The sequence below is a fragment of the Argopecten irradians genome, chromosome 4 (assembly GCF_041381155.1).
Source record: "Argopecten irradians isolate NY chromosome 4, Ai_NY, whole genome shotgun sequence".
Taxonomy (NCBI): Eukaryota; Metazoa; Mollusca; class Bivalvia; order Pectinida; family Pectinidae; genus Argopecten; species Argopecten irradians.
Window position 1 is genome coordinate 28,451,111 of NC_091137.1, and position 19,423 is coordinate 28,470,533.

At 37.7% G+C, this 19,423-nt stretch overlaps 1 long non-coding RNA gene across 2 annotated transcripts in view; it reads left to right on the forward strand.

The window, feature by feature from the left end:
• Window positions 1-19,408, forward strand: part of LOC138321186 (uncharacterized) — a 53,559-nt gene extending 34,151 nt beyond the window's left edge. For both annotated transcript variants that reach the window (XR_011208291.1, XR_011208290.1), the window contains exon 4: window positions 19,027-19,408. This is a non-coding gene — a long non-coding RNA (uncharacterized lncRNA). The remainder of the gene's footprint in view (window positions 1-19,026) is intronic.
• The last annotated feature ends 15 nt before the right edge of the window (window positions 19,409-19,423 follow it).

Below are 19,423 nucleotides of genomic sequence, written 5' to 3' on the forward strand. Positions count from 1 at the left end.
TTATCGCTATGCCTCAGAAAGTACTGAAGGGATCTTTCTCAAATTTCAAATGTGAGTTCCCCTAGGGCCCTAGTTGTGCATATAACATTTTGGGACCAATCGGTCAACAAGACAGCCATCTTGGATTTTGATAGTTAAAGTTTGTTATCCCTATTTCTCAGAAAGTACTAAAGGATCATAGGTAGGTTACCCTTGGGCCCCTAGTTGTGCATACTGACTTTTGGGACCAATCGGTCAACAAGATGGCTGACCAGTTGCCATCTTGAATTTTGATAGTTGAAGTTTGTTACCACTATTTCTCAGAAAGTCCTGCAAGGATCTGTCTCAAATTCCCAGGTTCCACTTGGGCCGCTATCTTGGATTTTGATATAGTTTAAATTCGAAAAGTAGAGAAAAGATCCATCTGACAATTGTCAGACATAGATCAATCTTTGGTCTCTTGTTCCTAAAGTTTTTAGGTTATTTGACCTGAAGGGTAAAGATGACCTATAATCATCATGCTTCATCTGTTGTTATTTGTAAACTTGTCATTCAATCAACTTCTTCTCAATAACCAATAGGCCCAGGGCACTGATATTTGTCTGCAGCATGCTTGAATGAAGGATGACCAAGTTTGTTGAAATGAATGACCTTGACCTTTAATAAGGTCACAGGGGTAAGATAAGCTAAAACCTTTAATAGAATAACTACCTAAGAGGCCTAGATAACTTATATTGGGCCTGCGGCGTGCTGGAATGAAGGGCTACCAATTTTGTTCAAATGAATTACATTAACCATATTCAAGGTCACAGAGGTCAAATACCTGGTCAGCTAAAATATTTAAACAACATTTGGTCAATAAATAAGAGACCTAGAGACCTGATATTGTGTCAGTGACATGCTTGAATAAAACGCTTCCATACTTTCAAGGTCTCAGAGGTCAAGATCATGTAAAGAAAAATCTTTAAACAATTTCACAGTAATAAATTAAAGGCCTAAAGAGCATGCTTGACATTATGACAAAGCACTTCAAGTCCACTTGAATATACTTGACCTATTTGGTCAAATATATCAAATATATCAGAAACTCACTATATCAACTGAAAAGCTCTTTATGATAAACCATCTTAATGAATTGTTAGACGATTAAAAGGTGAGCATTTTTAGCTCAATTTTGTCAATTGTTTTTCTATTGCTGTGTACTTCTTTAAGTTGTTTTATAGTAACAGTCAAATGAGCGTTAAGGCCCATTGGGACTTTTGTTTTGTTTTCCACTATTTCAGGATAAAGGATGGTTAACAACCCAATCCCTGTAGATATAAGGGTCCACTTTGTCTCAGTATTCTCCTGCCTCATTATTACTTTGCCTATATATTTAAGTGCTCTACTTAAACCACTTGACGCATCACCTCTAGCATATTTCTAATTATTTTTTAATTGTATAGAAACATGAAACAAGGATTTTCATTATCATCATGAGTATGTGAGAACTGATGTTATACAATATGATGTTCATTTTTATAATTATCCTGTTATCCAACATTGTTGACCTTGTGTCTACACTTAAACCTTGCCAAGGGACCAAGAAAAGATTGCCTTTATGTAGAGAGTTGATCTCTATACACAGTGGTCTTTATAAGCAGGTAGACATCATACAGAAGTGGTCATTTAGACAGGTTTCACTGTAGTAAAAAAAATACACAGTAAATATATACAATTGTGTTTTAAATATAATAGTTTTGCACAAGAAAATGTTCAACCTCAAAATGTTCTTTAAAATTAAATGACTGTGCTAAATCAATTTTCTGGGTATTGTTGCAATTATTCTAAATGTATTTTGCGCTTTAATTTTGTTGCATTAGAATGTGTACAGATAAAGACCATGGATATTTTGTAGTAATTCTTTGACACCAGAACAATTTTTGAAGTCATAACCATAAAAACTTACGTACCTGGACTACTTATAAAGTATTAAGTTTTAATGACCATCCCTAGTGACAACACTTTGAATTAAAGAAACTTAATCTTTATACTCTTGAATTGAAACTTTTCCTTTCGACCCTTCAACTCTCTAAAAACATACTTATTTTTAACTTCTCAATGGGTTTAATTTTGTTACACATTTGTACATGTACATGAAAATACATTCTAATCAGTTATACATGTATTCAAGTTTTACTGTACATTTTAAGAATGCTAAAACTGTTATTTAAATAGATTTTGTAGATTTGACATTTTGTTCTTCATCGTGGGGTTTCCCATCTGATCTCTGTTTACTTATCATCCCCAATAATCCTCTTGTGTGTGAAGCACTTCCTCATCGTGATACTGTATACCAACAATGTGTATTGCCTTACAGTAAGGATCGGGTTTTCCCTTCTCCACGCAAACACACAGGTGTGTATTCACAGGCGTAAAACCCGGACCATAATCCTCACCTGGACAGGTATATATAATACAGGTAAGACAGTGATAATTATCATAGGTATAGGTAGACCTTGGCTTGTCGGGTAACAAAGATTTATTGGCATACTATCATACAGATCCCTGAATCGTGTCACAGGAGTAATGATAATAGTCTTTGATAAGTCATTCAAGACAGTATAACTAAACATATGCATTTTCTGTTGAAGACTTTTAAAAAGGAATACATTTACAAAACATGTATGATACATCTTGTTGTACCAGTACACAACTAAAGAAATAACATTATGTTTATTAATAAGTATGGTAGGTGTTTAAATTATATTGATGAGATTCAAAACATGATCAAACCTATAAGGTAATTTAAACACTAAAACTATATACCATTTGAAGATGGATTATGTAAAAAAAACAACCAACATTACATCATAACAAAAATAAATCAACAACATTACCGGTAAATAAACAAACAACATTACCGGTAGATAAACAAACAACATTACTGGTAGATAAACAAACAACTTTACTGGTAGATAAACAAACAACATTACTGGTAGATAAACAAACAATGTTACTGGTAGATAAACAAACAACATTACTGGTAGATAAACAAACAATGTTACTGGTAGATAAACAAACAACATTACTGGTAGATAAACAAACAACATTACTGGTAGATAAACAAACAATTACTGGTAGATAAACAAACAATGTTACTGGTAGATAAACAAACAACATTACTGGTAGATAAACAAACAACATTACTGGTAGATAAACAAACAACATTACCTGTAGATAAACAAACAATGTGACTGGTAGATAAACAAACAACATTACCTGTAGATAAACAAACAACATTACCTGTAGATAATCAAAACAGTATTACTGGTAGATAAACAAACAACATTACCTGTAGATAAACAAAAACATTACAGATTGATAAACAAACAGCATTACCGGTAGATAAACAAACAACGTTATTGGTAGATAAACAAACAACATTACTGGTAGATAAACAAACAGCATTACCTGTAGATAAACAAACAACATTACAGGTTGATAAACAAACAACGTTACCAGTAGATTAACAAACAATTGTACTGGTAGATAAACAAACAACTGTACCGGTAAATAAACAAACAACACTACTGGTAGATAAACAAACAACAATACTGGTAGATAAACAAACAACATTACCAGTAGATAAACAAACAACATTACCGGTAGATAAACAAACAACATTACTGGTAGATAGACAAACACCATTACCAGTAGATAGACAAACAACATTACAGGTAGATAAACAAACAAAATTTCTAGTAGATAAACAAAGAACTTTATCGGTAGATAAACAAACAACTTGACTGGTAGATTACATCATTTTCATCACATAATCGACAGTAAGGTCATAAGGATAAAGAATTTGAAATGAAAATTAAATACAATTTATACCTCTGATCTTGGAGACTGAAAGCAAATATACTTCAGCCTCCCAAGTCATACAGATTTTCACACATGTAGAATATTGCATACGAGGGAAGGCAGCCATGAAGGACCTCATTTTTAGCTCACCTGGCCCAAAGGGCCGATGAGCTTATGTCATGGCGCGGCGTCCGTTGTCCGTTGTCCGTCCGTCGTCCGTCCATCAACATTTCCTTTAAATCGTTACTAGTCATAGAGTTCTGCATGGATTGTAACCAAAATTGGCCACAAACATCCTTGGGGGAAGGGAAACAGAACTTATATAAATTTTGGCTCTGACTCCCCCGGGGCAGGAGGGGCGGGGCCCAATAGGGGAAATAGAGGTAAATCCTATGAATCGCTACTTGTCCTAGAGTTCTGCATGGATTGTAACCAAATTTGGCCAGAAACCTCCTTAGGGGAAGGGGAAGAGAACTTGTATAAATTTGGCTCTGACCCCTCAGGGGCAGGAGGGGTGGGGCCCAATAGGGGAAATAGAGGTAAATCCTATAAATCGCTACTTGTCCTAGAGTTCTGCATGGATTGTAACCATATTTGGCCACAAACATTCTTTGGGGAAGGGAACAGAACTTGTATAAATTCTTGCTCTGACCCCACGGGGGTAGGAGGGGCGGGGCCCAATAGGGGAAATAGAGGTAAATCCTATAAATCGCTACTTGCCCTAGAGTTCTGCATGGATTGAAACCAAGTTTGACCACAAACATCCTTAGGGGAAGGGGAATAGAGGTTGTATAAATTTTGGCTCTGAAACCCGGGGGCAGGAGGGGCAGAGCCCAATATGGTAAATAGCGGTGAATCCTATAAATCGCTAATAGTCATATAGTTCTGCTTGGATTTTAATCAAATTTGGCCCAGAAACATCCTTGGGGTTAACAGAATTCGTATAAATTTTGGCTTTGATCCCCTTGAGCAGAATGAGTGGGGCCCAATAAGGGAATTAGAGGTAAATATTCAAATTCCTTCAGAAAAGGAACAATGAACCTGTATTCAGAACATTCCTAGGCATTACAGACCAGGTGAGCGATACAGGCCCTCTGGGCCTCTTGTTTATATTTAAATCAAACCAAACTATCCATTGAAAGTTTAGTGTTATTGATTCCAATTGTTTCAGGTGTCATTGTTGACATTAATTTTGCACTTGTCGATTTGCTTTTTAATCAATTTATTTGCTGATAGCTATTTATTCAGAATCACCAGCATAATTATATAGAACACCAAGTAAGCTGTAGAATTAATTTGATGTCGTCGGGAGCTGGGCTAAATATTCCATGTTGAATGATGAAATGACTGGTCTGCAAATCTCGTGATAGGGTTGTAATGGTCATACCAATGAATAGATGCAATGATCTTTTGTGTGATAATAACTGGACATTTATATGAACATAAGTGTTAAGACCATGGGCCCATTTATACTTAATTCAAAGAGTGGTTATGTTATAAATCCCTTGATCACTCAGAATTTCATTCTCCAATGTCGTACATATTTATCCTCATGGAAAACAGACAAGGTAGATGTAAAATTTTCACAAATGATTTAGGAGGACTTGATATTGCTGAATCAAGAATGGTTTAATTATTTTTGAAAATTTTTGTAGGCCAAGATGAGAAATTGCTTATGATTTAGAGTACAAAGTACTAGTGTTAGTAAGACAAACATGCAGAACTTTTGAACTGAACTGGTTATAGATAGCTTTTAAGAAGGTCACGCAAATTACAGTTGTATGGTCTATCACTTGCTCTTTTTTAGGTCATTTGGCTCAAAGAGTCAGGATGAGCTATTATTACCATTGTCCTTCGTCATGCGCGTCCGTCGTGTTTAAACTTTTCATTCAAACAAATTCTTCTCAATAACCGAAAGGCTCAGGGTACTGATATTTGTCCTGTAGCATGCTGGGATGATGGCTATCAAGTTTGTTAAACAAATGACCGTGGCTTTCATCCAAGGTCACGAGGGTCAAATTGGCTAAAATCTTAAAACGACATCTCGTGAATAACTAAGAGGCTTAGAGATCTGATTTGGGCCTGTGACATACTTGGATGAAGGGCTACCAAGTTTGTTAGCCAACCATCATCAGATAGTATTCAAATTGTATTTCGTCCATAGTCTGTTGTCCGTCCGTCTATCAGTCTTTTGGTTTGTAAACATTTTTTTGTTATCGCTATTTCTCAGAAAGTACTGAAGGAACCAGTCTCAATGTTCATATGTAGGTTTCCCTAGGACCCTAGTTGTGCATATTGCATTTTGGGACCAATTCTCAACAAGATGGCTGCCAGGTAGCCATCTTTGATTTGGATAGTTGAAGTTTATTATTGCTATTTTTCAGAAGGTACTCAAGGGATCGTTCTTAAATTTTATAGGTAGGGTCCCCTTGGTCCCTTCTTATACATGTGTATATTGCATTTTGGGACTGAATGGTCATCAAGATGGCTGACAGGCTGCCATTTTGGTAGTTACAGTTAAAAAAGCAGACAAAAACCCCTCTTTCCATTGTCAGACATAGGTCATTCTTTGGTAGGTGCCAAGATCCCTCTGACCTTATATTGGGCCTATGACATGTTGGGATGAAGGGCTACTAATTTTGTTCAAGCAAATGACCTTAACCTTTATTCAAGATCATAGGGGCTAAAATCCATTTCTTTTTTTTTAATTTATATTTTATTCGTTTTCAAAATATATTACAAGACATACAAAAGCAACACAATTAGACAAATACACTTACCATAGAAAGAAAAAAGAAAAAAATATAATGTCTGTTGTCAGACTCTCTGATATGAAATTATGTAATTTTAATTTGAATGGTTGATTAAAGATATGCTCCACCGCCGACAAAGCATAAATGATATTCATCAGTTGAACAATAATTGGTGTTTAATCGTGTATATATATGTCTAATTAACACAAACAAATAATATAAAACAATTTATTTCGCATTTGGTTCATGCACAATCAGTACTTCCTTCCATATAGGATATAGTGACACAGATTTTTTTAGTGATGCAATAAATTGTTTTTCATATTTTTAACTTGAAGTTAAAATTATATGTATGTAAGATAGTATATCAATGGCAATCTAAACAAGCACAGCATTTCTGTATATATGTATACCTCTATGACAAACAGACAATATTTGAAAAACAAACATACATACAAGGGAGAACAAAATAAATAAATACATATATAAATAAATAAAAATAAATAACAATAACACACACACACACACACTCAACAAAACAATTAGGACAAAAGCAACAAGAGACAATGTTGACCAGTAATGTCAGTTAGCTATACGAAAAACAAACATTTTATTTTAATTTATATTTTTCACAACTGTAACTATTCGTTTATTCAAGTAGTTATCTGAAATTCATATCTGTTATCAATGGTCGAAATAAGACTTTTAAGTGCTTTTAACTCAAATTTAATAGGTTTTTTGAAACAGGTGAGGTTAAGATCAATTTCCAAACATTTGCTTTTATATATCTAGTGTTTTATTGTCAATAAAATTACATTGTGAATGTGGAACTTTTTGTGACCTTTTATTAGTTTACCAAAAATGAACTCTATTGAATCTAAGGTTGAAGTTCTCTGCTATGATATTAATTCTCAAGTTTTCAATTAAGTTGGATACATTTTTACAATCCCATAAAATATGTGTTATTGTTTCAGGTTGTGTTTAACAGAAGAAACAGAGACTATTGTTTGATTTTCCAATTTTAAAAAGAAAGGAGTTTGATGATTAATTCTATATTGAAGCCATTGGAGTTTTGCATTAGAAGTAGAATTAAATGAGAGATGTTCATTTTTTTCCAAATTTCTTCATCAAAGTTGAAAAATAACTTCCATTTTTTGTGCAGTGGGTTTTTGGGGGGCTAAAATCTCAAACAACTGCTTGGGAATAACTTAAGAGGCCTACAGACCTGATATTGGGCCTGTGACATGCTGGAAGGAAGTGCTACAAACTTTGTTCAACCAAATGACCTTGACCTTTACAGGGGTTAAAATGGCTAAAATCTTTTAACGTAGACCGTCCCTTCTGTGACGTCATACGTTTGTTACGTCGCTATCCGAATCCCAGCAAACGTATTTTATTTCTCTGTACCCATCTATTACAACTCGCTTCTGAAATCGGCATTCGAGCAAGTATTTCGTCTAGAACCTTTTCGAGTGTTTACTTGAAGTGTATCAATCTAAAGGTGTGCCAATCGGTAAAAACTAACAAGGGTAGATAAATAACATAAAACGTTGAAAAGTGCTACGGATTCGCCTATTTTTTAACATTTTCAGACCAAAATTTAAGGGGTAGTAGGAAGCAAATCGGTCATAATTTGAAAAATAATGCGGTGAGGTATACTTTTTATTGGCTTTTCGTATTGCAAATAAGCCAATCTTCATGGAAAATCTAAAAAATCGATTTTTCCTGAGATCATTTTTTCAGAAAAAAAAGAAAACATTACTATTTTGATGCATTTTTCACTAAAATTGGATCCAGACTTAATTTTAAAATAACGATATTTCGTTTTATTGTGGAAAACCCAGCTTGTTGGATATAGTAATGAATTCTATATCACCTACTGAAGGTATGAACATGTTACAGGTATATTATTTATATGTTAAGGGATGCTACAGGGAGGAAATATTATTTATTTAAAAATCCTTAAAATCCGGATTATTAAGTCATTTGTACATATCTTTAAGCAACCCTGGAAGAAAAATTAACCCGGTGGACATATGATTTTTATGCGGTTTTTGTGATCAGGGTATAGCTAAAATCAAAATATCAAAAAATGAATGAAATCCATGAGAGGAAACCAGAAGGGACGGTCTACCTTAAACGACTGTGTACTGTGTCTACTACATGATGTATTGTCTAACTAATAGTCAGATACCGTTCTCCTCCCTCATCTGAATGGTATATTGATCCTTTTATAGATCTGAAGCATTATATTTGCAGCCATATATTTACACATTGTATGGTTTGCAACGATTTGTTTGAGTGAAAATTACATGAAATACAACTTTCAGCTTTAAGGCAGTACTGTATACCAGTTGCTTTCATTTGCAGGGAAATAATTTATTGCTATATTTGTGATCAAGATAATTTCTGCATTCACGAAATGTACACAAACAAAATGGAAAGAGTGACAATTAAGTAAAATAACTTATAGCTTATGTTTACTGTTAAATTTAAAAAATGTGTGAACATTTCTCCCGCTAATCAGAATAAAATAGGAAATGTTCTCCCTGCACATTTAAACAGCTACATTTTGTATACAGTACTCTTACAAGGAGGAAGTAATATTGAATCCTAAATCTGATATGAAATCTGAATATGTATAAATAGTAAACATGACACAGATAAGATATGACCTGAATGTTTACACACACATAATAGCTGGAGTAGAGATGAAATGGATGTAAATAGTTGACATGAAACTCTTCAAAACAAATTGTCAGAGGTTATCTTTGTAATATCAGATAATTTCGCTGCCGTGTAAATATTGAGTACCGTATACACCGTAACTAGTGCTCAGGGTGCTTAAATATTATAATATAAGGGCACCTGTTAGGTAATGATAATGTAAGTTGTGAACTAAAAACCTGTAAAATATGTCAACCATATTTTAACTCTTTTTGTACTCATGGTACATTATTCTCCCATACTTGACAGGGTTATCCCGCGTTTGCTAAGGGAAAAGATAACTCTGTCTTTTACCGGGGTAGGGAAAAGACAGCTCACTCGCGCTAGACAGTGACGTCATCAATACATGCGGCAACCGTTTTTATGCACATCAACGTTCATATCAACTGAATTTTCACCATTTCTCGTTAAAGTATGGGAGAAAAAGAATCTTAAATGGGCTTGTCAGGTGGACAGGGATATCTCAACCCTCCTGAAAGATTTTGACAATCAACCCTCGGCAAACCTCCGGTTGACCAGCTAAAATCTTTCACTTGGGTTGAGATATCCCTGTCCACCTGACAGGCCCATGTAAGATTCTATTAATCTGTTGCAGTAAATATGCATTTGCCTTTTTAAGGTCAGGTTGACCTATAGTCATCAAGCATCGTATGTCAGTGGGCCATCTGTAAACTTTTCATTAAATGATTTCCTTTCAATGACTGAAAGGCCCAGGGTACTCATATTGGGACTGCAGCATGCTGGGATGAAGGGCTACCAAGTTTATTCAAATGAATGACCTTGACCTTCATTCCAGGTCACCGGGTCTAATAGGTTAAACTCTTTAAACAACTTCTTGTGAATAACTAAAGCCCCTAGAGACCTGATAATGGGCCTGTAGCATGCTGGCAAACGAACTACCATGTTTATTAAAATGAATGTTATTGGCCTTCATTCAGGATCACAGGGGTCAAAAAGAATAAACTTCTTGTGAATAAGTAAGAAGCCTAGAAACCTGATATTGGGCCGGTGACATGCTTGAATGAAAGGCTACCAAGTTTGTTCAAATGAATGACCTTGACCTTCATTCAAGGTCACAGGTCAAATAGATTAATAAAATTAAACAACTTACTGTATTGTGTATATAGCTAAGAGGCATAGAGACCTGATATTGGACTTGTAGAATGTTGACATGAAGGACTACCATGTTTATTAAAATGAATGACCTTGACTTTCATTCAAGGTCAAATTTATCGAATACCTGGTATATCACAAACTTGTCTGTTATAAAAGAGTTCTTTGTATTGCCTTATTTGTTAGCCACTACATATTCTTTTGGGTGTTGTATTATGTATCATATAATATCAACTCCTCCAGAAGAGGGGAGGAGCACTAATTATGGTTAATACGATATGTATAATAATAATCAAATCAAAGTAAAAAGCTTTTTGTGTTGTTTTTCCAGTCACTATATATAGATGTGTTTAGTTTTCACCAAGGTTAAATGTCAAAGGTCACAAATAATTGCCTTTAAAATAAACAGCTATTTGTTTCATCTTAAACATGCTGTGACATATTTATCACATGTTTTCATTAATACAAATAAAATACACCAGTGGGTAATAAGATTACATGGGTATGCTTATGAAATTGCTGCAAGTGAGTTTATGATACAGGTCTAGATTTAGATCATGTCTCATTTTGCTGACAATCTATATATAAATTTTGATGGATGACAAAAAGGATGGTTATATCTTCCAAAACATCAAATGGCATTTGGTTCATTTTGATTGGCATGGTAATTAGGTCATTATTCACAGGTTTTGTGAAATAGCCAATAATTCATTAGTCTTTGTATCAATTTTTGTTCAAATCTAACTTGGAAAATTTTTGTAACACATAGGGATGCCTATGATTTTACAAAACCATTACCATGGAAACAAAACTTCGAATTGTTCGAAATTTATGTTTAAAGATTAAATGTTTAAGCTTTAAATTTCTAACTTTTACATGTAATGGATAACAAATAATTTTTGTTGGGTATATTTTTCAAAACATCAAATGTCATGGTTCCCAAAGAACAATGCATGATCCTAATGAACTTAAATGGAAGTTAATCAAAATTAATGGATGATGCTAATAGAGCATATCCAGAGGTTGTAGAAGGTACCCGGGTAATTCTACTGCTGTAGAGCATATCCAGAGGTTGTAGAAGGTACCAGGGTAATTCTACTGCTGTAGAGCATATCCAGAGGTTGTAGAAGGTACCAGGGTAATTCTACTGCTGTAGAGCATATCCAGAGGTTGTAGAAGGTACTGGGGTAATTCTACTGCTGTAGAGCATATCCAGAGGTTGTAGAAGGTACCAGGGTAATTATACTGCTGTAGAGCATATCCAGAGGTTGTAGAAGGTACTGGGGTAATTCTACTGCTGTAGAGCATATCCAGAGGTTGTAGAAGGTACTGGGGTAATTCTACTGCTGTAGAGCATATCCAGAGGTTGTAGAAGGTACTGGGGTAATTCTACTGCTGTAGAGCATATCCAGAGGTTGTAGAAGGTACCAGGGTAATTCTACTGCTGTAGAGCATATCCAGAGGTTGTAGAAGGTACTGGGGTAATTCTACAACTGTATAGCATATCCAGAGGTTGTAGAAGGTACCAGGGTAATTCTACTGCTGTAGAGCATATCCAGAGATTGTGAGAGGTACTGGGGTAATTCTACTGCTGTATAGCATATCCAGAGGTTGTAGAAGGTACCAGGGTAATTCTACTGCTGTAGAGCATATCCAGAGATTGTGAGAGGTACTGGGGTAATTCTACTGCTGTAGAGCATATCCAGAGGTTGTAGTAGGTACCAGGGTAATTATACTGCTGTAGAGCATATCCAGAGGTTGTAGAAGGTACCAGGGTAATTCTACTGCTGTAGAGCATATCCAGAGGTTGTAGAAGGTACCAGGGTAATTCTACTGCTGTAGAGCATATCCAGAGGTTGTAGAAGGTACTGGGGTAATTCTACTGCTGTAGAGCATATCCAGAGGTTGCAGAAGGTACTGTGGTAATTCTATTGCTGTAGAGCATATCCAGAGGTTGTAGAAGGTACTGGGGTAATTCTACTGCTGTAGAGCATATCCAGAGGTTGTAGTAGGTACCAGGGTAATTCTACTGCTGTATAGCATATCCAGAGGTTGTAGAAGGTACTGGAGTAATTCTACTGCTGTAGAGCATATCCAGAGGTTGTAGAAGGTACCAGGGTAATTATACTGCTGTAGAGCATATCCAGAGGTTGTAGAAGGTACTGGGGTAATTATACAACTGTATAGCATATCCAGAGGTTGTAGAAGGTACCAGGTTGGTAAGGGTAATTCTACTGCTGTAGAGCATTTCCAGAGGTTGTGAGAGGTACTGGGGTAATTCTACTGCTGTAGAGCATATCCAGAGGTTGTAGAAGGTACCAGGGTAATTCTACAACTGTAGAGCATATCCAGAGATTGTAGAGGTACTGGGGTAATTCTACTGCTGTAGAGCATATCCAGAGATTGTAGTAGGTACCAGGGTAATTCTACTGCTGTAGAGCATATCCAGAGGTTTAGTAGGTACCAGGGTAATTCTACTGCTGTATAGCATATCCAGAGGTTGTAGTAGGTACCAGGGTAATTCTACTGCTGTAGAGCATATCCAGAGGTTGTAGAAGGTACTGGGGTAATTCTACAACTGTATAGCATATCCAGAGGTTGTAGAAGGTACCAGGGTAATTATACTGCTGTAGAGCATATCCAGAGGTTGTAGAAGGTACTGGGGTAATTCTACAACTGTATAGCATATCCAGAGGTTGTAGAAGGTACCAGGGTAATTCTACTGCTGTAGAGCATATCCAGAGATTGTGAGAAGTACCAGGGTAATTCTACTGCTGTAGAGCATATCCAGAGGTTGTAGAAGGTACCAGGGTAATTCTACTGCTGTAGAGCATATCCAGAGGTTATAGAAGGTACCAGGGTAATTTTACTTCTGTAGAGCATATCCAGAGGTTGTAGAAGGTACTGGGGTATTTCTACTGCTGTAGAGCATATCCAGAGGTTGTAGAAGGTACCAAGGTAATTATACTGCTGTAGAGCATATCCAGAGGTTGTAGAAGGTACCAGGGTAATTCTACTGCTGTAGAGCATATCCAGAGGTTGTAGAAGGTACCAGGGTAATTCTACTGCTGTAGAGCATATCCAGAGGTTGTAGAAGGTACCAGGGTAATTATACTGCTGTAGAGCATATCCAGAGGTCGTAGAAGGTACTGGGGTAATTATACAACTGTATAGCATATCCAGAGGTTGTAGAAGGTACCAGGGTAATTATACTGCTGTAGAGCATATCCAGAGGTTGTAGAAGGTACCAGGGTAATTCTACTGCTGTAGAGCATATCCAGAGATTAAGAGAGGTACTGGGGTAATTCTACTGCTGTAGAGCATATCCAGAGGTTGTAGAAGGTACCAGGGTAATTCTACTGCTGTAGAGCATATCCAGAGGTTATAGAAGGTACCAGGGTAATTTTTACTTCTGTAGAGCATATCCAGAGGTTGTAGAAGGTACTGGGGTATTTCTACTGCTGTAGAGCATATCCAGAGGTTGTAGAAGGTACCAAGGTAATTATACTGCTGTAGAGCATATCCAGAGGTTGTAGAAGGTACCAGGGTAATTCTACTGCTGTAGAGCATATCCAGAGGTTGTAGAAGGTACCAGGGTAATTCTACTGCTGTAGAGCATATCCAGAGGTTGTAGAAGGTACCAGGGTAATTATACTGCTGTAGAGCATATCCAGAGGTCGTAGAAGGTACTGGGGTAATTATACAACTGTATAGCATATCCAGAGGTTGTAGAAGGTACCAGGGTAATTATACTGCTGTAGAGCATATCCAGAGGTTGTAGAAGGTACCAGGGTAATTCTACTGCTGTAGAGCATATCCAGAGATTAAGAGAGGTACTGGGGTAATTCTACTGCTGTAGAGCGTTTCCAGAGGTTGTAGAAGGTACCAGGGTAATTCTACTGCTGTAGAGCATATCCAGAGGCTGTAGAAGGTACTGGGGTAATTCTACTGCTGTAGAGCATATCCAGAGGTTGTAGAAGGTACTGGGGTAATTCTACTGCTGTAGAGCATATCCAGAGGTTGTAGAAGGTACCAGGGTAATTATACAACTGTATAGCATATCCAGAGGTTGTAGAAGGTACCAGGGTAATTCTACTGCTGTAGATCGTATCCAGAGATTGTAAGAGGTACTGGGGTAATTCTACTGCTGTAGAGCATATCCAGAGGATGTATAAGGTACTGAGGTAATTCTAATGCTGTAGAGCACATCAAGAGGTTGTAGAAGGTACGGGGTAATTTTACTGCTGTAGATGCATACCCAGAGGTTGTAGAAGGTACCAGGGTAATTTTACTGCTGTAGAGCATATCCAGAGGTTGTAGGAGGTATTTAGAGAGCAACCAACTAAATGATTTTACATAGACCACAGTGTTAAACTTTGTTAAAGTTTTGTACTGTATTATTAAAACAAAGAAATATTAGTTAGGTATTGTGTTCTATAATTAAAGTCTAGGTTCTCATATAACACGAGATAGAAAAAAAAGTTTGGGTCCTTCTGCTCAAACTCCAACCAGGGTAGCTTTATTGAAATCAGGCGCATTTTGCACTAAAATATCTGAAAATTCTAATGTTTTTACCTATTCATTATCAAAATTGATATTTTGAACCTAAATCTCAATATGAATTTCCAAATTGATATTATGGTTATCTAGGAATAATTACCTGTCAGAAAACATTTTTACTTTTGAAATTCGTAATTAGCCAGCCAATCAGCGGCCGGGTTAAAATTCTACCCTGGGCTCAATCTTGTATACACAGGGGCCATTTCGAAGGTCTTTTTTTAGCCCACCATCATCAGATGGTGGGCTATTCAAATCGCCTTTCGTCCGTGGTCCGTCGTCCGTCCGTCCTTCCGTCCGTCCGTCCGTCCGTCCGTCCGTCCGTCCGTTAACAATTCTTGTTACCGCTATTTCTCAGAAAGTACAGAAGGGAGCTTTCTCAAATTTCACATGTAGGTTCCCCTAGGGCCCTAGTTGTGCATATTGCATTTTGGGACCAATCGGTCAACAAGATGGCCGACTGGCGGCCATCTTGGATTTTGATAGTTAAAGTTTGTTACCGCTATTTCTCAGAAAGTTTTGAAGGGATCTTTCTCAAATTTCACATGTAGGTTCCCCTAGGGCCCTAGTTGTGCATATTGCATTTTGGGACCAATCGGTCAACAAGATGGCCAACTGGCGGCCATCTTGGATTTTGATAGTTAAAGTTTGTTACCGCTATTTCTCAGAAAGTACTTAAGGGATCTGTCTCAAATTTCACATGTAGGTTCCCCTAGGGCCCTAGTTGTGCATATTGCATTTTGGGACCAATCGGTCAACAAGATGGCCGACTGGCGGCCATCTTGGATTTTGATAGTTAAAGTTTGTTACCGTTATTTCTCAGAAAGTTTTGAAGGGATCTTTCTCAAATTTCATATGTTGGTTCTCCTAGGGCCCTAGTTGTGCATATTGCATTTTGGGACCAATCGGTCAACAAAATGGTCGACTGGCGGCCATCTTGGATTTTGATAGTTAAAGTTTGTTACCGCTATTTCTCAGAAAGTTTTGAAGGGATCTTTCTCAAATTTCATATGTTGGTTCTCCTAGGGCCCTAGTTGTGCATATTGCATTTTGGGACAGATCGGTCAACAATGATGGCCGACCGGCGGCCATCTTGGATTTTGATAGTTAAAGTTTGTTACCGCTATTTCCCAGAATGTACTGAAGGGATCTTTCTCAAATTTCATATATAGGTTCCCCTAGGGCCCTAGTTGTGCATATTGCATTTTGGGACCAATCAGTCAACAAGATGGCCGACCGACTGACGGCCATCTTGGATTTTGATAGTTAAAGTTTGTTACCGCTATTTCTCAGAAAGTACTGAAGGGATCTCTCTCAAATTTCATATGCATGTTCCCCTTGAACCCTAGTTGTGCATATTGCATTTTGGGAGTGATCGGTCAACAAGATAGCCGACTGGCGGCCATCTTGGATTTTGATAGTTAAAGTTTGTTAACACTATTTCCCAGAAAGTACTGAAGGAATCTTTCTCAAATTTTATATGTAGGTTCTCCTACGACCCTAGTTGTGCATATTGCATTTTGGGACAGATCGGTCAGCAAGATGATCGACAGGTAGCCATCTTGAATTTTGATAATTGAAGTTTGTTACTGCTACATATCTCAGAAAGTACTGAAAAGATCTTTCTCAAGGTTCATATATAGTATGTAGTAAAAGTTTGAAAAGCAGGGAAAAGATCCCTCTTTCTGTTGTCAGACATAGATCATTCTTTGGTGGGCGCCAAGATCCCTCTGGGATCTCTTGTTTATTTAGTTGGTTGATCCCTATAGAGTAATTATACTGCTGTAGAGCATATCCAGAGGTTATAGAAGGTACCAGGGTATTCTGCTGTAGAGCACATCAAGAGGTTGTAGAAGTGGGCAGAGAAACATCAAATGGATTTAAACCACAAACATGCTAAAATCTGACTGGAGATAGATTGTGACTTGATAATTTTACTACTTCTTTCATCACGTTGAACTGAATAGTCTCCCTAGTCTCATCTTAAATAATTATCATTTTTAGCTCACCTGGCCCGAAGGGCCGGTGAGCTTATGTCATGGCGCGGCGTCCGTCGTCCGTCCGTCCGTCCGTCCGTCGTCCGTCCGTCCGTCGTCCGTCCGTCCGTCCGTCCGTCTGTCCCGTCAACATTTCTTTTAAATCGCTACTAGTCATAGAGTTCTGCATGGATTGTAACCAAATTTGGCCACAAACATCCTTGGGGGAAGGGGAACAGAACTTGTATAAATTTTGGCTCTGACCCCCCGGGGGCAGGAGGGGCGGGGCCCAATAGGGGAAATAGAGGTAAATCCTTTAAATCGCTACTAGTCATAGAGTTCTACATGGATTGTAACTAACTTTTGCCACAAACATCCTTGGGGGAAGGGGAACAGAACTTGTATAAATTTTGGCTCTGACCCCCCCGGGGGCAGGAGGGGCGGGGCCCAATAGGGGAAATAGAGGTAAATCCTTTAAATCGCTACTTGTCATAGAGTTCTACATGGATTGTAACAAAATTTGGCCACAAACATCCTTGGGGGAAGGGGAACAGAACTTGTATAAATTTTGGCTCTGACCCCCCAGGGGCAGGAGGGGCGGGGCCCAATAGGGGAAATAGAGGTAAATCCTTTAAATCGCTACTAGTCATAGAGTTCTACATGGATTGTAACTAACTTTTGCCACAAACATCCTTGGGGGAAGGGGAACAGAACTTGTATAAATTTTGGCTCTGACCCCCCGGGGGCAGGAGGGGCGGGGCCCAATAGGGGAAATAGAGGTAAATCCTTTAAATCGTTACTTGTCATAGAGTTCTACATGGATTGTAACCAAATTTGGCCACAAACATACTTGGGGGAAGGGGAACAGAACTTGTATAAATTTTGGCTCTGGCCCCCCGGGGGCTGGAGGGGTGGGGCCCAATAGGGGAAATAGAGGTAAAACCTTCAATTCGCTACTAGTCATAGAGTTCTGCATGGAATGTAACCAAATTTGGCCAGAAATATCCTTGGGAGAATAAGAACTGAGTTTGTATAAATTTTGGCTCTGGTCCCCGGGGCAGGAGGGGCGGGGCCCAATAGGGGAATTATAGGTAAATTCTATAAATTGCTACTTAATTGTCCTAGAGTTTTGTATGGATTGTAACTAAATTTGGCCACAAACATCCTTGGGGGTAGGAGAACAGAACTTGTATAAATTTTGGCTCTGACCCTCAGGGGGCAGGAGGGGCGGGGCCCAATAGGGGAAATAGAGGTAAATTCTATCAATCGCTACTTGTCCTAGAGTTCTGCATGGATTGTAACCAAATTTGGCCACAAACATCCTTGGGGGAAGAGGAACAGAACTTGTATAAATTTTGGCTCTGATCCCCTGGGGGTAGGAGAGGTGGGGCCCAATAGGGGAAATAGAGGTAAATCCTTTAAATCGCTACTTCTCATAGAGTTCTGCATGGATTGTAACCAAATTTGGCCAGAAACATCCTTTGTGGAAGGGGAACAGAACTTGTATAAATTTTGGCTCTGACCCCCAGGGGGCAGGAGGGGTGGGGCCCAATAGTGGATTTAGAGGTTAATATTAAAATTCCTTCAGAAAAGAAACAATGAACCTGTATTCAGAAAATTATTTGGCATTACAAACCAGGTGAGCGATACAGGCCCTCTGGGCCTCTTGTCCTATTTCTCCTAGTATGTACATTAATATGTTTATTTTTATATGTTTTGGTCATCTCTTAAGTCACTGATATTTTGTTTTACTCCTTTGGTTGTTTTTACAGTCTTTGCCAAAGCAAGCAAGAACTACTGACCCAGACAATGGCCCAGTGACAGTGTCATACAAGCCTTATACTTGATTGTTAGAAATACTATTCCATGATCTTACAGAGCAGTAATATAGGTTCCCTAACCTGAAATAAGGTTTTGAGTCCCATCCAGATTTATAGAGAGGCAGGAGGTTTTGTGTCCCATCCTGATTTATAGAGAGGCAGGGACATTTTATTGGTATACCTTATTGATAATTTTAAAAGTTCTAAATGAATGACTAACAACATATTAATATTATTTCCTGTATTGTTTTCCAGACTGTCAACCTTAGTGTTTAGGGAAGCATTAGACACACTGACGCTCTGTATACAGGGAGTGGAGCAGGTTTGCACAACCCCATGCCATAACAACTACAGGTGGTGTTTCCTTCAGTTCAGATCTAGCTCAGAACACTGTTAAAATAAATATTGATGAATCTCAGGAAAGTGTGAATCCATTGGAGACAACTCTGTGTTACACCAATAATGCCAGCAGAAGTCTGTCAACAGTAGATCACCCAGTGTAGACCACGGACAAAAGTCTGGAGTTCATTAATCACCAAAACTTGTAGCACATTTACAGATAGCAGAAAGCAGAAGTGTTTCTCTCCTAAATTGTGTGCCTGATATATTTCAATTAAATATATGTTTTTCACAACTATTTCTGTCTATGACT